Here is an 18,618-nt window from a genome sequence, read left to right as displayed (position 1 = left end):
CACTATCACCACCTGGGAAGCCCAGTCAAGGGACCACAGTATTCATCAAAGAGAATACTATGAAAAAACTCTTAAAAATAAGCGTGGTAACTCTATCAATCCTATGAGATTGCAGTCCCATGAAGAAAAACAATATGCAATGTTTTTATATTTTCAACCATGTAAAGAAATGGGTGGGTACAGTCACTCATCCATTCAACCAACATTTATTAAGCAGCTACAACTTGCCAGGTTCTGCTCCAGATGCTGGGGATTCCCCCAGCAGTGAGTCCATCAAAGTCTGTGTGGGTTGCACAAGCTTGGAAAATTACTAGAAAGAAACACAGGAAACTAATAACAGGGGAGGCGCTGGGTTGTCAAACTTGGCAAATAAAAAGTTTGTCCTACTTGTATGCACTGCTATATTGAAAATGGATAACCAACAAGGACCTACTGTATAACACATGGAACTCTGCTCACTGTTGTGTGACAGTCTGGATGGGAGGGAATTTGGCGGGGGAGAATGGATACATGTATATGGATGGCTGAGTCCTTTGCTGTTGACCTGAAACTATTACAACATTGTTTGTTAATCGCTTATGTGAAGTGAAAGTGAAAATGTTAGTCGCTCAATCATGTCCGACTCTTTGCAACCCCATGGACTGTAGCCAGCCATGCTCCTCTGTCCACACAATTCTCCAGGCAAGAATACCAGAGTGGGTTGCCATTCCCTTCTCCAGGGGGATCTTCAAGACCCAGGGATTGAACCTGGGTCTCCTGTACTGCAGGCTGATTTATGCTGTGCTTAGTCACTCAGTCATGTCTGACTCTTTGCAACTCCGTGGACTGTAGCCCAGCAGGCTCCTCTGTCCATGGGGATTCTCCAGGCAAGCATACTTGAGTAGGTGGCCATGCCCTCCTCCAAGGGGTCTTCCCAACCCAGGGATTGAACCCAGGTCTCCCACACTGCAGGCAGATTCTTGACCATCTGAGCCACCCAGGAAGCCCAAGAATGCTGGAGTGGGTAGCCTATCCCTTCTCCAGGGGAACTTCCCAACCCAGGAATCAAACCAGGGTCTCCTGCATTGCAGGCAGATTCTTTACCGGCTGAGCTATCAGAGAAGCCGAGACAGATTTATACCACAAAACAAAATACAAAGTTTTAAAATTAAATAAATATATTTTTAAATGTTTGCCCTATACAATACTAGAGACATACAAAGTTATTCTTTGTTTATTCAAACTTCAGATTTCACTGGGCATCGTGCCAACTGGGCAATCCTACTCTGGAAGTGAGGGGAGGGGAATGAGGCAGCCAGGATAGAAAGGAGGTTTTCTTCATGCTAATACATGTGGAAATGCATTGCATTGTTTGGAATGATAAGCAAGCGTGTGTATTATTTTATTTTTAAAACTGACACGAAAGAAGAATAAGAGAGGAGAAGTTCCATGAACAGGAGACCCTACCGTGTATAAGCTGCAAAGTGCATTCCTGGGCAGCCGGGCCCTGGAGTCAGCCTGGCAGGCCCGCAGCCGCATTCCAGGGCCGCCTGCTTCTCTAAATGGAAGTGCTTCGCTCTGTCCCAGGCAGCAAGCTAGCAAGCAGGATTCCTAACTGTGCTATTAAAAAAAAAAAAAAAAAAACAGGCCCAATGCAAAGAAACAAATGTAGAAAACAGTGGGGAAAGAAACACCAGGCAAGCTAGAAACTAGCCTTTTCCAAGAGAACAGGGAGACATGAGATGTCACATTTCTTTACCAGCCTGGCTTTAAGGATCTCTGGGGCCTCTCAGATCATCTCCATCTCTCCTCACCTCTTTCTTAGGGGAGATTTTATCAAAGAGGAAAGGGCCTTTTATATAAAGATTCCCCAACCTTCACATCCCAAACACATTTTGGGTTCTAACAACAAAAACTGATAGTTATGAAACACTCACTATATGTCAGGTACTCTTCTAAGTATTTTAACTGATATTAACTCATTTAATTAACTCAGCAACCCCATGAGACAGATGTTAGTAGCATCCCTTTTGTACACATGTGGAAACACAGAGGGACTCAGCAACTGATGAGGATCACACAGCTCATAAGCAGAAGATCTGAATCCAGATAATCTGACCCCAGAGCCCACACCCTTCCCCATAGGCCAGGCCTGTCACAGGCACTGGGTGGCGAATGAGACTGACACCCCTGCAGGCTTTCAGTTTGGGAGCGGATCTGACCCTCCACAGGAAGCAGACAAGCTCGTGGCTGAAGTGCTGAGTTCCAGGACAAATAAGGACTGGAAATAAACCATCATTCATTTAGTCAACAAAGACATAACAAGAGCCTAATATGCACTAGTAGTAGTCAAAGTTGCTCAGTCGTGTCTGACTCTTTGCGACCCCATGGACTATAGCCCACCAGGCTCCTGCGTCCATGGGATTCTCCTGGCAAGAATACTGGAGTGGGATGCCATTCCCTTCTCCAGGGGATCTTTCCGACTCAGGGGTCGAACCCAGCTCTCCTATACTGTAGGCAGATTCTTTACCATCTAAGCTAACAGGGAAGCCCTAACATGCGCCCAGCCTTGCTCTAAGCAGTAAAGGATACAGCTGGAAACACAACAAGTAGATCCTTGACATTGTGAAGCTTACGGTCCAGTGAATATGTGGGAGGGATTTGTTTTTGGTTTTTTTTTTTAATTTTATTTATTTTTTGGCTGTGGTCTTTGTTTCTGCCTGTTGGCTTTCTCTAGTTGGGATGAGCACAAACTCTCCTTTGCTGCAGTGCGCTGACTTCTCCCTCTCTTGTTGGGGAGCACAGGCTCGAGGCATGCAGGCTTCAGTAATTCCAGGGCATGGGCTCAGTACTTGGAGCACATGGGGTTAGTTTTTCTGTGGCTTGCGGGATCTTCCCGAAGCAGGGATCGAACCCATGTACCCTACATCGGCAGGCGGATTCTTAACCACCGGACTACCAGGGAAGCTCAAGAGGAATTCTGGAGACTGTGTGAGCAAAGACCTGTCTGAGGAGAGGCCATCTGAGCTGGGGGTTGGGGGCGGGGCGGGGGTGAGACTGCACAGCAAGGGTCCAGCATTTGAAAAGTATTCCAGGCAGAGGGACCCACGGGTTTGCAAAGATCCACAGAGGGCTGCAAAAACCTTGGGTGGAAAACAAGTTCAAGTTGTTCTCCATCCCCAACCCCAAGAACCCTTCCCCCGCCACCTGGGCCCTGAAGCATCTCCTCCTCTCAATCCAAAACCCACGGACCGCACTTTGCTTTTATGCTGATTTCCCCTGCCAGCTACCAACAAGATCTAAGGCAGAAACATCTTAGCCTCTCATGGTCCTGAGGCATGTGCCTGCTGATTAATTCAAGTGTGTTTTTTAACTCTCGGAATTAAGGTACTCTGCCTGTTCATGTTCTGACCAAGCTTTGAGTATCTTTGCCACTGATGGAAGAGGAATGAAGTGGCAGTACCGGCAGGATTGCGTATCTTTCTCCTAAGCAGGAAAGCAAAATCAGTGCTCTTCACCACGGCCCTCTGAGTAAGAGAAAGAGAAAAACGAATACCATATATTAAAGCATATATGTGGACTCTAGAAAAATGGTATGTGCTAAGTCACTTCAGTCGTGTCAGACTGTGATGCTATGGATTGTAGCCTGCCAGGCTCCTCTGTCTGTGGGATTCTTCAGGCAAGAATACTGGAGTGAGTTGCCATGCCCTCCTCAGGAGATCTCCCTGACTTAGAGACTGAACCTGCGTCTCCTATATCTCCTGCATTAGCAGGCGGATTCTTTCCCACTAGCGAAATGGTATAGTGGAACCTATTTTCAGGGCAGAAATAGAGACACAGACATAAAGACATGTGAACACAGGGAGAGGAAGGAGAGGGTGGGGTGAATTGGGAGATTAGGAATGACATATACACTATCATGTCTACCATGCTAGCCAGTGGGAAGCTGCTGTTAAACACAGGGAGCTCAGATAGGTGGGATGGGGTGGGGGGAGTGGGGTGCAGGCCCAGGAGGGAGGGGATATATCTCCACATAGAGCTGATTCACTTCTGTTGTACAGCAGAAACTAATGCAGCACTGTAAAGCAATTATACTCCAATTTAAAAAAATACATGTCAAACTTTGAGTCCAGCTCCTGAGCATATCCACATCAAAAGATGACAGCTATTATCATCATTTTGCAGAAAATAATGGTGGAGAATGAGAGTCTGGAGCCAGACAACTTCGGTTTTCATCCTAGCCAGAAGCGAGCTACGGAGAAGGCAATGGCACCCGATTCCAGTACTCTTGCCTGGAAAATCCCATGGACGGAGGAGCCAGGTGGGCTGCAGTCCATGGGGTCGCTAAGAGTTGGACATGACTGAGAGGCTTCACTTCAGTTTTCACTTTCATGCATTGGAGAAGGAAATGGCAACCCACTCCAATGTTCTTGCCTGGAGAATCCCAGGGACGGGGGAGCCTGGTGGGCTGCCGTCTATGGGGTCACACAGAGTCGGACATGACTGAAGTGACTTAGCAGCAGCAGCAGCAGAAGTGAGCTGCATGATCGGTCTGCCCAACGGCTCTGCCTCAGTCTCCCCATCTGTAAAATGTGCATCTTTATAAAAGTGCCTACACCTCACAGGACAATGAGTTCCTACAGGGAGAAAGGCTTAGTACAGGGCTTGGTGCTGAGTAAGTGCTGTCTTAATTGCTAACCTCCACTAATGCCACAACTATTATCAACATTTCGTTGTTGTTATTATTATTAACATCCAAATCAAAGACAGAGTTCACAAAGGACTTCTGATTACAAAACAGCAGCAGCAAACGTGCCATAGTCATGCAGGATCAGCCTCAGGGGACATGGGCTGAGGTGTATACAGGCACTCTTCTGTACTGACTTGGCAACTTACCTGAGAATCTAGAACTATTTCAAAATAAAAAGTGGTTTGCTTTTTCTTTAAAGGCAGAAGCAACTATTTTCTCACTGCCTCCTCAGATATTTCCCCTCATCGGCAGAGAAACCCAAGTTTCAGAAAGGACAGAACACTATCCATACAAATAAGAGCCATGCACACCCCTGCCCACTCCACACCAGTCTGTCCTCTACGCTGTAAAGCCGGTTATCAATGGGCTGTGAGTTAAAATCAAGTCTCTCCCCAGGGGTAAAAATGCCAACAGACTCAGAGCTCTAAGTGCCATCAAGTTTCTCCTTTTTCAATGAATATTTATTGAGCACCTACTGTGTACCAGGTACCCCCTCCAGGAGCTGAGAAATACAATGAGCAACACACACAGCCCAGGTTATCTTTTGGCAGCAGGGACGGGAGCTTAGAGAGTGTATGTGCAGACCAGAGTTCTGTGGCCTCCAATGCTGAGAAATGGTTACTGCAGGGTTTCTTTTTGGCCCCTTGAACCTTTGGGACTTCAGAGCAGGTGCTGCTACCAGCCCATTCTTACAAGAGAGACTCCGGGGAGGGGGTGGGGGTACCCAAGCAAGCTCAGACAACAGTCTGGAGCCTGGGAAACCCAACCAGGCTGGCTCCTGGGAAGGTCCAGCAGAAGCAACCCAACTTCTCATTTCAGTCCTGTTTCACATGCCAAAGAGATGGGCAAAGACGTCTTTAAAATAAGACATCTCTCTCCCACGGCTTCCTCCTCTTCTAATTTCCTCAGCTATCCTTCTCTCTCTCCCCTTCCGCTGCGAGCTGTTTCCTGCAGATGAAAACACCCCACAACTTCCAGTCTGCATAGCAAGATTGCAGCCAGCAAGCTCTAAATGCCGACGCTCCCAATCAAGCAGCAGGCGCCCCCGTGGAGTTAACGCTATTTTTTTAAAGCAAAAGAACCCATGCCTTCTACTTACCCTTAGGAGAAAGCCCACTGGGGAAGGGAGATGGGTGGGATTGATCAGGAAGCACTGGCTGCAGAGAGAGGCTCTTGCTGTGCTTAAAGACTATGAGCAATTTGGAAAAATTATATCCAAAACCATCAAAAGCTCAGAATGACAGATATTGTTCCTATTTCCAAAGCATCCTTGGGCACTGCATTTTGATTGGAAAAATGTTCATCTTCTAGAGTAATCAGTTCCAAATGGGGGAGAGGTAGAGGTGCTGCTTTTAGCTCAGAAACCCCACAGGAAAAGGGACCAGAAGTGGGACCCACGGAGAATGACGCACGGCGCACAGAGTCAGATCCAACTGCCGTCAGAACTCTCCGGCCAAGTTTAAAATGCGCATGCCTTTTTGCCCAGCAATTCTATCTGCAGGACTTTGCATGAAAGATGTGTTCACACACGTGCGTCCACGGTTAGGTACGAGAATATTCACTGCAGCCTTGTTTGTTAGAGCAAAAGACTGGAAAGAGCCCAGCGTCCATCACCAGAAGACATGGAACAACCGGAGAAGGGAACACGGTGCAGCTGTTAAAATGAATGTGGCGGCTCTATGTGTGCCTGAAGACAGAGCTCTAAGATTCACAGTCAAGTACAAAAAGGCGACAAACAAAAAACAATGTGCAGAAGGTGCTGCTGATGGTACAAAAAAAGGTTCAAGTGTGCAATTTCTCTTTACTGTTGTTCAATCACTAAGTTGTGTCAGACTCCTTGGAACCCCGTAGACCGCAGCACACCAGGCTTCCCTGTCCTTCACTATCTCCCAGAGTTTGCTCAAACTCATGTCCACTGAGTTGATGATCCATCCAACCATCTCATCCTCTGTCGCCCTCTTCTCTTCCTGCCCTCAATCTTTCCCAGCATCAGGGTCTTTTCCAATGAGTCAGCTCTTCCCATCAAGTGGACAAAGAAGTCTCTTTATTAATACATGCAAAACTAGTAACAGTGCTATCCTCCAGAGAAGGAACTTAAGGGCCTTAAGGGGACAGGGCTGGAAGGGAGATTTGTTGCTACTGAATACCTCTGTCATACCTGTAGGATTTCAAACTTTGCATCATATACTCAAAACGAACTATTTTAATGGCTAGTAGATAAGTAAACACCCAGAAAAGAAGATAAAGGAATTATATCAATTAAAATAAACACATGCAGCAATTATCCTTCAATTAAAAAATTGATACTTTTTTTAAAAAGATCAACACATGCATACACACTCATACACACACACGAAATTCCCTAGAAATGGTGATAATTGATGCCAGCCCCTCTCTGTTGGTTTTACAAAATTGGTTCTTCATAGAGTGAGATTAAGGTTTCTCAACCCTGGCACTTTGCCATTTTGGAATCTACAATTCTTTGCTGTGAAACTGTCCTGTGTGTTGTATCATGTTGAGCAGTGTAACCTGGCCTGTATTTTACTAGATTCCAGCAGCAACTCTCCAAGTTATGACAAACTTAATGTCTCCAGACAGGCCTTGGGGACAAATCACCTGAGTTAGATGATGGAGTGCCTTCTTTATTTCCTTCTCTCTCCACACTTAATAACATGCAGACAGTTCTTATGGATAAATAACTACAAATGGCAGAAACCCACACAATATTGTAAAGCAATTATGCTCCAATTAAAAAAAAGAAAAAAATTACAAATAAACGAAAGTCATTCACAAGGGTTTGTTCGAATTTTTACACACACACACACAGACAGTTTGACACTGGGGCTGTCTGAATGCTCAGAAGGGTACATCTATCATTCGTTTATACCAGTGAATTTATATTTGATATTTGTAACCAGGGAAATGGCCCTGGTTCTCAGCAGAGTGATTTAGGGGAAATGTCTTCCTGCAGTGAAAGAAAAGGGAGCATATGTATTGGTCTCACCAACAGATAAGGAATGGAATGTGGTCTTTGCCCTAAGCCGTCTGTTCTTTGATCATTACTACCCCTGACCGCCACAATGCCAACCAACACGACAAATGCCAGCAGCCATCCCTGAGTTCCACGACGCCTGACACCCCCTCCTTCCTCGGAAGCAGATGGAGAAGCAGTTGTTTCACATGCTTGGCTGTGCTGAGTGGCAGACTTCCACTTCTGCAGAAACGCCAAGAGTGACCCCAAGAAAGAGATCACCCACAGGATGGAGAACAGGTCCTGAGCCCCAGGGAGAACTCTCTCACTCAACACTATCCATCAAAGAACAGTAATGAAATGGAGCAGGACCCTATGGGTCTTGTCCCCCATGTCCTCCGCAGGCCTTTGTCTGTGGAAAAACTTCAGCCAAAGAAGATGTTTAATCAGAGAAGTGAGAAAATGCAGAAACAAAGGAATATATTCAAAAGAGATCAAATAATAAAAATGTAGTCATTATGCATATTCTGCTGCTGCTGCTAAGTCGCTTTAGTCGTGTCCAACTCTGTGCAACCCCAGAGATGGCAGACCACCAGGATCCTCCGTCCCTGGGATTCTTCAGGCAAGAACACTGGAGTGGGTTGCCATTTCCTTCTCCAATGCATGAAAGTGAAAAGTGAAGGTGAAGCCACTCAGTTGTGTCCGACTCTTAGCGACCCCATGGACTGCAGCCCACCTGGCTCCTCCGTCCATGGGATTTTCCAGGCAAGAGTACTGGAGTGGGGTGCCATTGCCTTCTTTGTATGCATATTCAGGGACTTTTAGTTCCTTCTCAAGGGCTATATATTCTGAGCCATGTTCTGTGGGCTGTCTTATAGACACTAAAACCCCTACCAGGTGGAAAAAGTTAACTACATGATGACCAGACTGGAGCCACGACATAAGCTGCCACAATTCCAAGAAGTGGCCTTGAAGAAAGGGGAACAAACCAACCGTGGAACTGAAGATTAACTGTACTTAAAATAATCAAGATGACAATGGTCAGAGACTTCCCTGGGGGTCCAGGGGCTAAGACTTCAAGCTCCCAATGCAGGAATCTGAGTTTGATCCCTGATTAGGGAACAAGATCCCACATGCCACAGCTGAGTCTGCATGCTGTAACCTAAGACCCAATGCAGCTGAAAAAATACTTAAAAAAAAAAAAAAAAAAGAAGACAGTAGTCAGATCACTGATGAGCAATTTCAAGATGACTGTCAGAGCTAACTGTGATGTTTCTGCATGGAGCCCCTCCCTCACTCTATAAAAGCTCTTGCCTACTGATTGTCAATAGGGTGGGGAGTCCAACTTTGGACAGGGGTCCACCTTCCCCCCACCCCCTGCCCCCAGTTGCTGGCATCCAGAATTAAGCAAACTCTCCCTTCCACCAACCTGACCTCTTAACTGGCTTTCGAGTAGTGAGCAGCCGCACTCCACTTTCAGTTACAGCAACAACTATTGTCTTTGGGGGGCACTTACTATGGTCTAGACATAGTGCTAAGGGTTTCACAGTCATTACTTCATTAGATCCTCAAGACAACCCAACGAAATAAGTACGATCATAACCACCCCCACTTTATAGATAACACACATTAAGGCACAAGGAGGTGAGATGGCTTGATCAAGATCACACAGTGAAGGCTGCATAGTGCCTGGCAGACAGCAGGTCCTCATAAGGCACTTGTCTTATCTTATTAACGTTGCCACACTCCTTCCTGCCTCGAGGCCTTTGCAAAGACCATGCCCTCTGCCTGGGACGCTTTTCTGTCAATCTTCACCGACTGTTTGTTTAAATTTCCCTTTGTGAGGACAGACTCCTCTGACCCCCAAATAAGAGACATCATCTTGATACATACTCCCACCCATTCTACTCTTCTTATTAATAGCACTTACCATGACAGTAATCATATTATCTGTATAATTATTTCCTTGTCTGTCATCCTTATTAAACGGTAAGCTTCATGAGGTAGGGACGGGGTCTAATTTGCTCACCATTGGTGAGTACCTAGCACAGTACCCGGCACACTGTAGGCCCTTGATTAAGTACTAGATGGACATAAAAATGGATGGAAGAACGGGAGAGAGGGAGGGAGGGAGGGAGGAAGGCAAGGAGGAAGAGTGAGTGAATAAGCAAATGACTGAACTTTAAAGATAAGGGTTGGGACCTCCCTGGTGGTCCAGTGGTTAAGACTCTGCATTTTCACTGCTGAGGGCCTGGGTTCAATCCCTGGTTGGGGAACTAAGATCTCATAAGCCAGACAATAAAGCCAAACAACAATAAAAATAAATAAAGATAAGCAGGGTCTCAAGAGATGAAGTTATCTACTCCCTCCTCATCTTACAGTTGAAGACAATAAAGTTCATGAAGTGAGGGTCGAATAAGACAGGATCCAATATTAGGATCTGTTCAGTTGCAGAAAAATCAGTTGGTTTCCAGAACTGGAGGACAAGGGCTTCTGGGTGACAGCCGGATGCCCCAGCAGCGGGTGCCTGGAAGAACCCTCAACAGGTAATACCTGCGTTTGACGAGGGCTCCACCCAATACAAGGGTGCATTTAAATTCACCCCAAGTACCTTTTGCTACACTTATAAAAATCAGTCTGATTATCCCCTCACAAAGTCTAAAAAAGCAAAAGAAAAAAAAATTATTTCACACATCAACAAGCTGTAGTCTTTAGATTCAAAATGCCCTTGCAAACCCACAGGAAACGCTGTTCTTGTGTATCATATCACAGCACGAAGTCCCCACTTCCTTCAGGGGGAAGAATGAAGCCATCTGGCAGGAGTTGCTCTCAGCTCTTTCCCGACAGCCCCCTCCTGCTCAGGGCTCTGCAGAGCTTGCACATGCCTCCCCCACCCCTGGTCCATCCCACTCCTACAGAACCACCAAGCTTTATCCTCATGGGCCCTCTAGCCTGTTTACACAACTAGATTCTGCACTCTAAGGGGTGCTTATTTTATACAGTCAACACCTTGCACAGAGCCTGGCACACGGGAGGCACTCCAGAAATGGTTATTGGATAGATGGGTGCTTATTTTATACAGTCAACACCTTGCACAGAGCCTGGCACACGGGAGGCACTCCAGAAATGGTTATTGGATAGATGGATGGATGGATGGGTGTACGGATGGAGACCATTCCATCTAGCTTCCAAATGCCCTCTCCAACCCTACATTCGGTAACCTGTAAGAAATGAGCTGTGCTTCTGTGTATGCCTTTAATTCAAAAGATAATTGGTGAATATAAAAAAGAACTAATTAGAAGCAACTTTAGAATAAGGCTATTTCATCTCTCAGGGCCTTCACACATAGAGGTCCTTCTGCCTGGAAGGCCCGTCTTCCCCTCTTCATTCACAGAGCTAATTCGACCTCTTCCTTAAGGTGCCAGCATAAATGTCATCTACACAAGAAGCCCCCTGATTAACCTTCCTACACAGATATCCCCCCACATGCTCACTATGCTCTCCTCAAGCCCCTAATCTGTTTCCTTTACAGTTGCTTTTAACTTTCAATGTATTTTTCTGTTTACTTCTGTTTTGTCTCTCTCATCCTCTAAGGAGGTCTGATGAAGACACAGAGTAGCTCTACATCACACACTTTTTTTTCTACAGCACCTAGTATGGTGTCTGCAAATAGTATGCATTCAATATCTGTTGACTCAATTAATGAATCAATCAAACTCATTAAGAGGGAATTGGGCCCCCTGAAATAAAAGGTGAATAATGAAACAAGTAAATTTTAGGAGTCGCATCTCAAAAAGTCTTCTTGAATCATATGAAATAACGCAAATATTAATAACAATTCATGTGAAATAAAATTGTTGTTGTTGTTCAGTTGCCGAATCATATCCAATTCTTTGCGACCCCATGGATGTAGACACCAGGCCTCCCTGTCCCTCACCATCTCCCGATGTTTGCCCAAGTTCACGTCCGTTGCATCAGTGATGCCATCCAGCCATCTCATCCTCTGATGCCCTCTTCTTCTTCTCATTCTTTTATTTCATCGGGATGAAATAAAATACATCCCAATTTTTTCACAAAATTCTAGTCGTTAAATCTTCAAAAGAAGGAGAGAAGATTGAGAGAGGGAGGAGATAAAAGCTTTCAAAATCCCTTGTTTTGCAAAAGTGAGAATGAGTTGAATCATTCCATTAAAAGACAAAGATTCATAATTTGGAGGGAAAAAAATCAAAATTCAAATATATATGGTTCACAAGAGATGTGTGGAAAATAAAATGACACAAAATGAAAACGAAGAAATGAGAAAGCTGCCATGAGTAGAAATATTAATATCACACAAAGAAAATTTCAAGCATGAAAATATTACACAGAACAAAGATGGGTGTTTTATATTCATAAAAAGTACATCAGGGGACTTTCCTGGTGGTCCAGAATCCACCTGCCAATGCAGGGGACATGGGTCCATCCCTGATGTGGGAACTAAGATCCCACGCGCCGCGGGGCAACTAAGCCCAGGTGCTACAACTACTGAGCCTGGACTCTGGAGCCCAACTAGAGAGAGGCCCATGGACTGCAACTCGAGAGGCCCACAGGCTGCAGCAGAGTCCACAAGCCAGAGTGAAGACCCAGTGCAGCCTCATCCCCCAAAAAAGTACATCGGTAATAAAAAGGAACAGTGATATCACGTGCCTGGTATTCTGTTAAGCCCTTTATATTCATTACATCATTTAACTTACAAACCCAAAGTTACACTGGCATCATTATTACCACCAAGCTTTTAGGAGAATATGAAACTGGCCCATCATTTGCTTAGAACAGCCAGGAAGGATTTAAGCTTACATCTGTCTGACTTGACAATGAAGACTGAAACTCTGACTCCTACAGTATAAAAATAAAATCAGAATTCTAAAGCAAAATTTGTTTTAAAATATACAAAGATGGTTTCTTTAAAAAAAAAAAAAATCACCATCATAATAGGAGACTTGCATACAACCCAAACTTTGACAAATCAATAGACATCACTAAAATTTAATGAGAACAGTTAGTTCAAGAAACTAGAAAGAAGCCATAAAACTGAGAAAAGAGTGAGGAGGAAAATAGGAATTAAAATATCAGGAAACAGAACAGGATAAATTTAAAGTGTGGTTATTTGAGGGGGAAAATAAAACTAACATTTTTGCAAAGCTCATCAAGAAAAAATTCAAAAATCAAAAATAGGAACTTGGCAGTAAAAATGAGAAAAGAGAACTACAGGTGGCAAGGAGATTGTTCAGATCGCTACAGAACAATATATACAGCTCCATACTAATAAATTAGAAATTCAATTAAATACTTATTCCTGGGAAAACAGAATAGACCTGAATGTGTATCAATAATGCTCATGGAATAAATTATTAAAATTGGCAAATAAGCAATACCCAAAAGGGCATTATGCTCCCAAAGTTGTCTTATTTAGAGGTACAGAAAATTCACCCAAATTTTTAAAGAACGTTATAAATCCTTTGCAATTTTGACTCTTTTTAAGTCAAGAGAAAGGACAGATGATAACAGCAAACCAAAAAAATTAAACTACAGAACAATTTCAATGAATATAATTTCCAAGATTTTAAATATAAATAAATTTAACCCAGTAACATAGGAATAATGTCAGAATGGATCGAGTATTGGGAAGATAGTAACAATAAAGGTCACACATTGTTTTGGTGTTTTACGATAAGCATGTATTTTTCAAGAGCAACAATCATATTCTCTAGGAGAAAATTAAAGCAATGATTACATTCAGTGATCAAGAAAATTTGGAAACGTGTGCTCAGTCATTCAGTCATTTCTGATGCTTTGCAATCCCATGGACTGTAGTCCACCAGGCTCTTCTGTTCATGGAATTTTCCAGGCAAGAATACTGGAGTGGGTTGCTATTTCTTCCACCAGGGGATCTTCCTGACCCAGGAATAGAACCTGCATCTCCTGCATTGGCAGGCAGATTCTTTACCACTCTAGGTGAGGGTATAAATTATTAATACTTACAAACTCCCTGTAGAGCAACCTGGAAACACAAACTTTTTAAATGGTCATACTCTTTGACTCAGAAATCCCAGTTTGGGGAACTGTGATGGGTTGACTGCAATAAAGGTCCTGTTTGTTTGTTTGTTTGTTTAATCCAGTAGCTTTGCCCATTGGTAATGTCCTCTGAAACTAGCTCAGGGCTTAGCCATGTCACATGCTTTGGTCTATGGGACAGAAGCAAACTTGTCACAAGCACAACCTTGAAAACAGTTTGGGTATCAAGGACTTCCTGCTACTCTTGCATCTCTGTGACAGCTGTGTAAACAAGGCTGGCAGGCTGAAGATGTGATACCGATCATCCAGAGCAACCCACCAGCTGACTGGATGCAGTCCACCAAATGCATGCTCGTCCCAAACATACATCTGCTGATTCTAGCACAGACCAAAAGAACTGCCTGGTCCAAATTGCAGAACTGTGGAGCTAAATAAATAGCTGCTGCTTTATACCACTAAACTGTGGGATTTTTTGTTATGCAGCAAAAGCTAACTAATACATGAATGTATCCTTTGGAAATATTCAGAAGTAGCCATATGTAAAGATAAATATACAAAGATGCTATTTACAACTGTGATTACATAATGTTAAATAATAGGAGCTCCTCACGTAATTGAATATCTATTCAATGAAAGTCTATGGCACTATAAAACATCTTTTAGAGGAAAAAAAACTTGAGGCTACAAAATATTTACAAGATATCACTCAGTGCAAAAGAGTGATAATATTACTTTATAGAATATTATGTAAAGTAATATTATTATGTTATGAAACTTTTTATAAAAAATGAGAATATACATATTTATATGCATGGAAAAAATACTGGAATGGCAAAAAAAAATGTTAACTATCAGTCTCCGAACATGATTTTTTCCTTCCGCCCACCTGCCCCTACACTCTTCCTGTTTTCTGCATTGATCCTAAGTCAGGGCTTGTGAATAGTCACTGGGCTGCTCTGGGAGCTGAACCTGGAATACTCTGAGCCCACTGAAGGCCACTGCTGAGAAATCAGATAAGGAGTAATCCAGGCAAGGATGTTAGAAAATCCTCCTAGTATAATCCCTATTAAAGCACCCTAAAGCATGGTGCTTGTCAGCATAGCTGGGAAAAGGAAAAAGAGCTGAAAGAGGCCACCGTGTTGCTGGCAAAGGCCTTCACCATGAACAATTTATGGACTCCGAGTCCAGCAAGTTTACTTGGCTTTTTCCTTCTATTCCTCAACTCTCAGTCTCTCTTCCAGCCTCTCCCTTCCTCTCTCTGTCATGTGTCCTTCTTACTTTTCCCTTTATTTACTCTTAATTTGGATTTTCTCTGAGTTCCTTTAAGAAAAAGAGGAGGGATTCAGTCAGGAGGGTGGCAGGGAATAATCCAAAGATGAAGCCCATCCAGGGTCTTAGCAAGACTTCCACTACCCTCCATCAGACTAGCCCTGGAATTCAAAAATAAGCACCAGTCATTCCAAGTTCACCCTATAGACTAAGTGACCAATGGAGCCAGATTTCCAATCCTGCTGAAAGGATAATGACTGACCTTCTCCCATATAATAAGCTGGTTCCAGTCACATGCTACTGTGGAGACAGGACCTAGTCAGATGATAGGCTGAGATCAGAAGACCTAGGTAACAGTCTAGTTCTGATGCCAACTTGATATAGAACCAAGAATTTACTTCATCTCTCTGAGCCATCTTTTCCTCCTCTGCAAATCAGGTATGAGAGCTGGACCATAAAAAAGGCTGAGCACTGAAGAATTGATGCCTTTGAATTACGGTGCTGGAGAAGGCTCTTGAGAGTTCCCCGGACAGCAAGGAGATCAAACCAGTCAATCCTAAAGGAAATCAACCCTGAATATTCACTGGAAGGACTGATGCTGAAGCTGAAGCTCCAATACTCTGGCCATCTGATGCGAAAAGCCAACTCACTGGAAAAGATCCTGATGCTGGGAAAGATTGAGGGCAGGAAGAGAAGGGGGGTGACAGAAGTTGAGATGGTCAGATAGCATCACCGACTCAATGGACACGAGTTTAAGCGAACTGCGGGAGATGGTGAAGGACAGGGAAGCCTGGTATGCTGCAGTCCATGGGGTCACAAAGAGTCGGAGACGACGTAGCAACTGAACAACAAACAACATCCCCTTAGACTCTATTACACTCCGATGAAAACTGATGTTTGTCTTGTTTGCTTAGTGCTATATACCAACAGGCACTCAATACATATCTCTTGAGCAAAATAAATAAAACTACCTATCTATTCACTCACACAAGACTTTGTATGAAGAAGAGAGAAATGAGAATGCAAGGGCTTTGGCTGTATAAATCACATTACAAAGACAATGTATGTTTTAATAATTTTTTTACTAACATGAAACAGAAATAACACTGTCTTGGAAATAACATGCTCATCCCTTAGAGAAAAGCTCTCGGGCTTTGCAAAACAAAGTTTGAGAATCACTGAAGTAAGAATTAAGGCTCATGACCTTAAAACGATTTAATCCACCAAGTCAGCCGACACTGCATCCTGAAGCAACAGAGTTTTGTTTTGTTTTCTTTTCTTTAACCAGCCATGTTGTCAGCCTCTAAAGTCCAGGACACAAAGCACAGAAGGGCAAAGGGTATGCTATTTCACAACATTCTTACTGAAACAACTGGGGGGAAAAAAGCAAGCTTTCCCAACACATCAGTCTACCACCAATTAAAATGTTGCGTGCTGAGACCCTCATCAAAGGTCTCCTCTCGAGGGCTCCCGGTAACAGGTACAACTTTATCGTTGAGACCAAGGGAGTCATGCCACTTATTAACAGGCATTTGTTTCAGAAAATATCCCCAGGAGAGGTGAGATCCAGCCATCTCCCAATCTGCACACTGTTGAGACCTTGTTGGTGTTATAGCTCTGAGAGGCTGTGGGCAACAGGCCTATGGTTTTTCACACATTACCCTAGAAAGGATTCTAACTGCACAAGGAGGTAAGTTGTGGGATGTCAGCCAAGCAAAACACTGACAAATACCGTTCTGGTCAGTTCAGTTCAGTCACTCAGTCGTGTCTGACTCTTTGTGACCCTATGGACCACAGCACACTACCCTGCACAATTTTTGTGCAGTCTTGGGTGAAAGCTCCTTTCCTGGGTCAATGTGATAGGCAAACACACAGCATCTTCTTCCACAAATGGCTTCTTTTAGATGCTCATCAACCTCCACAGGTCAATACAGCCCCGTGCAACTGAACACTGGATCTAGAGCTGAAATCACCACAACTGACTAGTTCCTCTAACTAAAAACTCCTGCTGCATTTGTGTTGAACTGGGGAGTCTAAAAAAAATAATAATAATAAACCCTGACAAACTCCTGATGTATGTGTGTGTGTTTAGTCACTCAGTTGTGTCTGACTCTTTGACATCCCCTGGACTGTAGCCCACCAGGCTCTCCTGTCCACAGAATTCTCCAGGCAAGAATACTGGAGCAGGTTGCCATTTCCTACTCCAGGGGATCTTCCCAACCCAGGGACAGAACGCACGTCTCTTGTGTCTCCTGCATTAGCAGGCAGATTCTTTACCACTAGTGCTATCTGGAAACCCGACAAACTCCTGGAGATATACCTGATATAGGAAACTGGGCAATGTACCTTAGGAAATAGCCAAGAGAGCCTCGTGCACATCAGTTATGATTTTTATTATTTAAAATATATATATTTATTAGTACATGCATAAAGGGAAAAAACTAGAGAAAGATGCATGACCTGCAAACATACACACACACATACACATATATAATACATACACATACACACACAAACAATGGCACACATAACCTCACCACTTAACAATAAGCATGTATAAAAACATATAAGAACACCTTATGTTCCTTTGTTTTTTCCCTAAGCATATATATTAAGATAAGCATCTTATTTCATAATCTGGTTTTTTTCCTGCTTAGCCATGTATCATGACCATTTTTCTAAGGAAGGCAACAAATATTTTTTTTGTAACAGTGTAACAGTCTATCTCATGCCTTAACATTATTTACCTATTGGATAGCTTGGATATTTACAATTATTCTGTGTTACAAATAGCAGCATACATCTTTAGTATATCTCTCTTTCCTAACAGGCTCTGGGAGTGAAGATAATTTAAGTAAGGAAGTAGAAAAATTATAAAGTTAGGTATGCCTTTGTGGATGGCCTTCCCAGATGGTGCTGCTGGTAAAGAACCCACCTGCCAATACAGGAGACATAAGAGATGTAGGTTCAATCCCTGGGTCAGAAAGATCCTCTGGAGGAAGGAATGGCAACCCACTCTAGCATTCTTGCCTGAAGAATCCCATGGACAGAGGAGGCTGGTGGGCTACAGTCCATAGGGTCACAAAGAGTCTGACATGACTGAAGCGACTTAGCATGCACACATACACACACTTCTGTGGATATTGAAATATCCTAAGATGACGGTAGGCACTGGTGTGGGAAGGAAGATTATGAGTCAGATCTCAGTGCTTTCCATAAATGAGAGGAGAGGCTGGTGGTATATAGATGAAAGACAGGAAAAAGCAAGGGGTCACTGAATAAGAGGCTTAGAGGAGAGTAACTACAAAGAACAAAAGGAAGGCAAACTTCTGACCCCAGAAAAGTTGTTCTTCCTGAGTGGACTGCAGGCAGGGGGAAGGGAAAGCATTCAACATAGGCAAGTCCAGACAGTACAGTGGAGAGTCCACCAAGGGATCAACAGAACCAAGAACCAGGTATGAAGGAGGCGAGCGATGGCACAGGAACCAGAGCTTACCTCTCAGCCCATGACTGAGGATAATTGATACAAAGATGGGAAGTGTGGTTGGAGATGACCAGTCTTCGAAGTCTTCAGTGGGGCACATGTCATTTTGCT

At 43.7% G+C, this 18,618-nt stretch overlaps 1 protein-coding gene and 1 non-coding gene across 4 annotated transcripts in view; one reads left to right on the top strand and one right to left on the bottom strand.

Annotated features, from left to right (window-relative positions):
• The window catches only part of PRKCB (protein kinase C beta), a 375,621-nt gene that overhangs the window by 300,546 nt on the left and 56,457 nt on the right, over positions 1–18,618 (bottom strand). The window contains exon 1 of one of the 3 annotated variants that reach the window (XM_015460312.3): positions 1–18,618. This exon is cut by the window's left edge and continues 9,411 nt beyond it. The gene's annotated coding sequence lies outside the window, so the exon portion shown is untranslated. 3 annotated transcript variants of the gene reach the window in all.
• On the top strand, positions 9,904–9,976 carry TRNAE-UUC (transfer RNA glutamic acid (anticodon UUC)). Its single transcript has one exon. It is a non-coding gene; the product is annotated as a tRNA-Glu (tRNA).

This window comes from Bos taurus, chromosome 25 (assembly GCF_002263795.3).
Source record: "Bos taurus isolate L1 Dominette 01449 registration number 42190680 breed Hereford chromosome 25, ARS-UCD2.0, whole genome shotgun sequence".
In the NCBI taxonomy this organism is placed as follows: domain Eukaryota; kingdom Metazoa; phylum Chordata; class Mammalia; order Artiodactyla; family Bovidae; genus Bos; species Bos taurus.
This window is presented reverse-complemented; position numbering and strand designations above follow the sequence as displayed.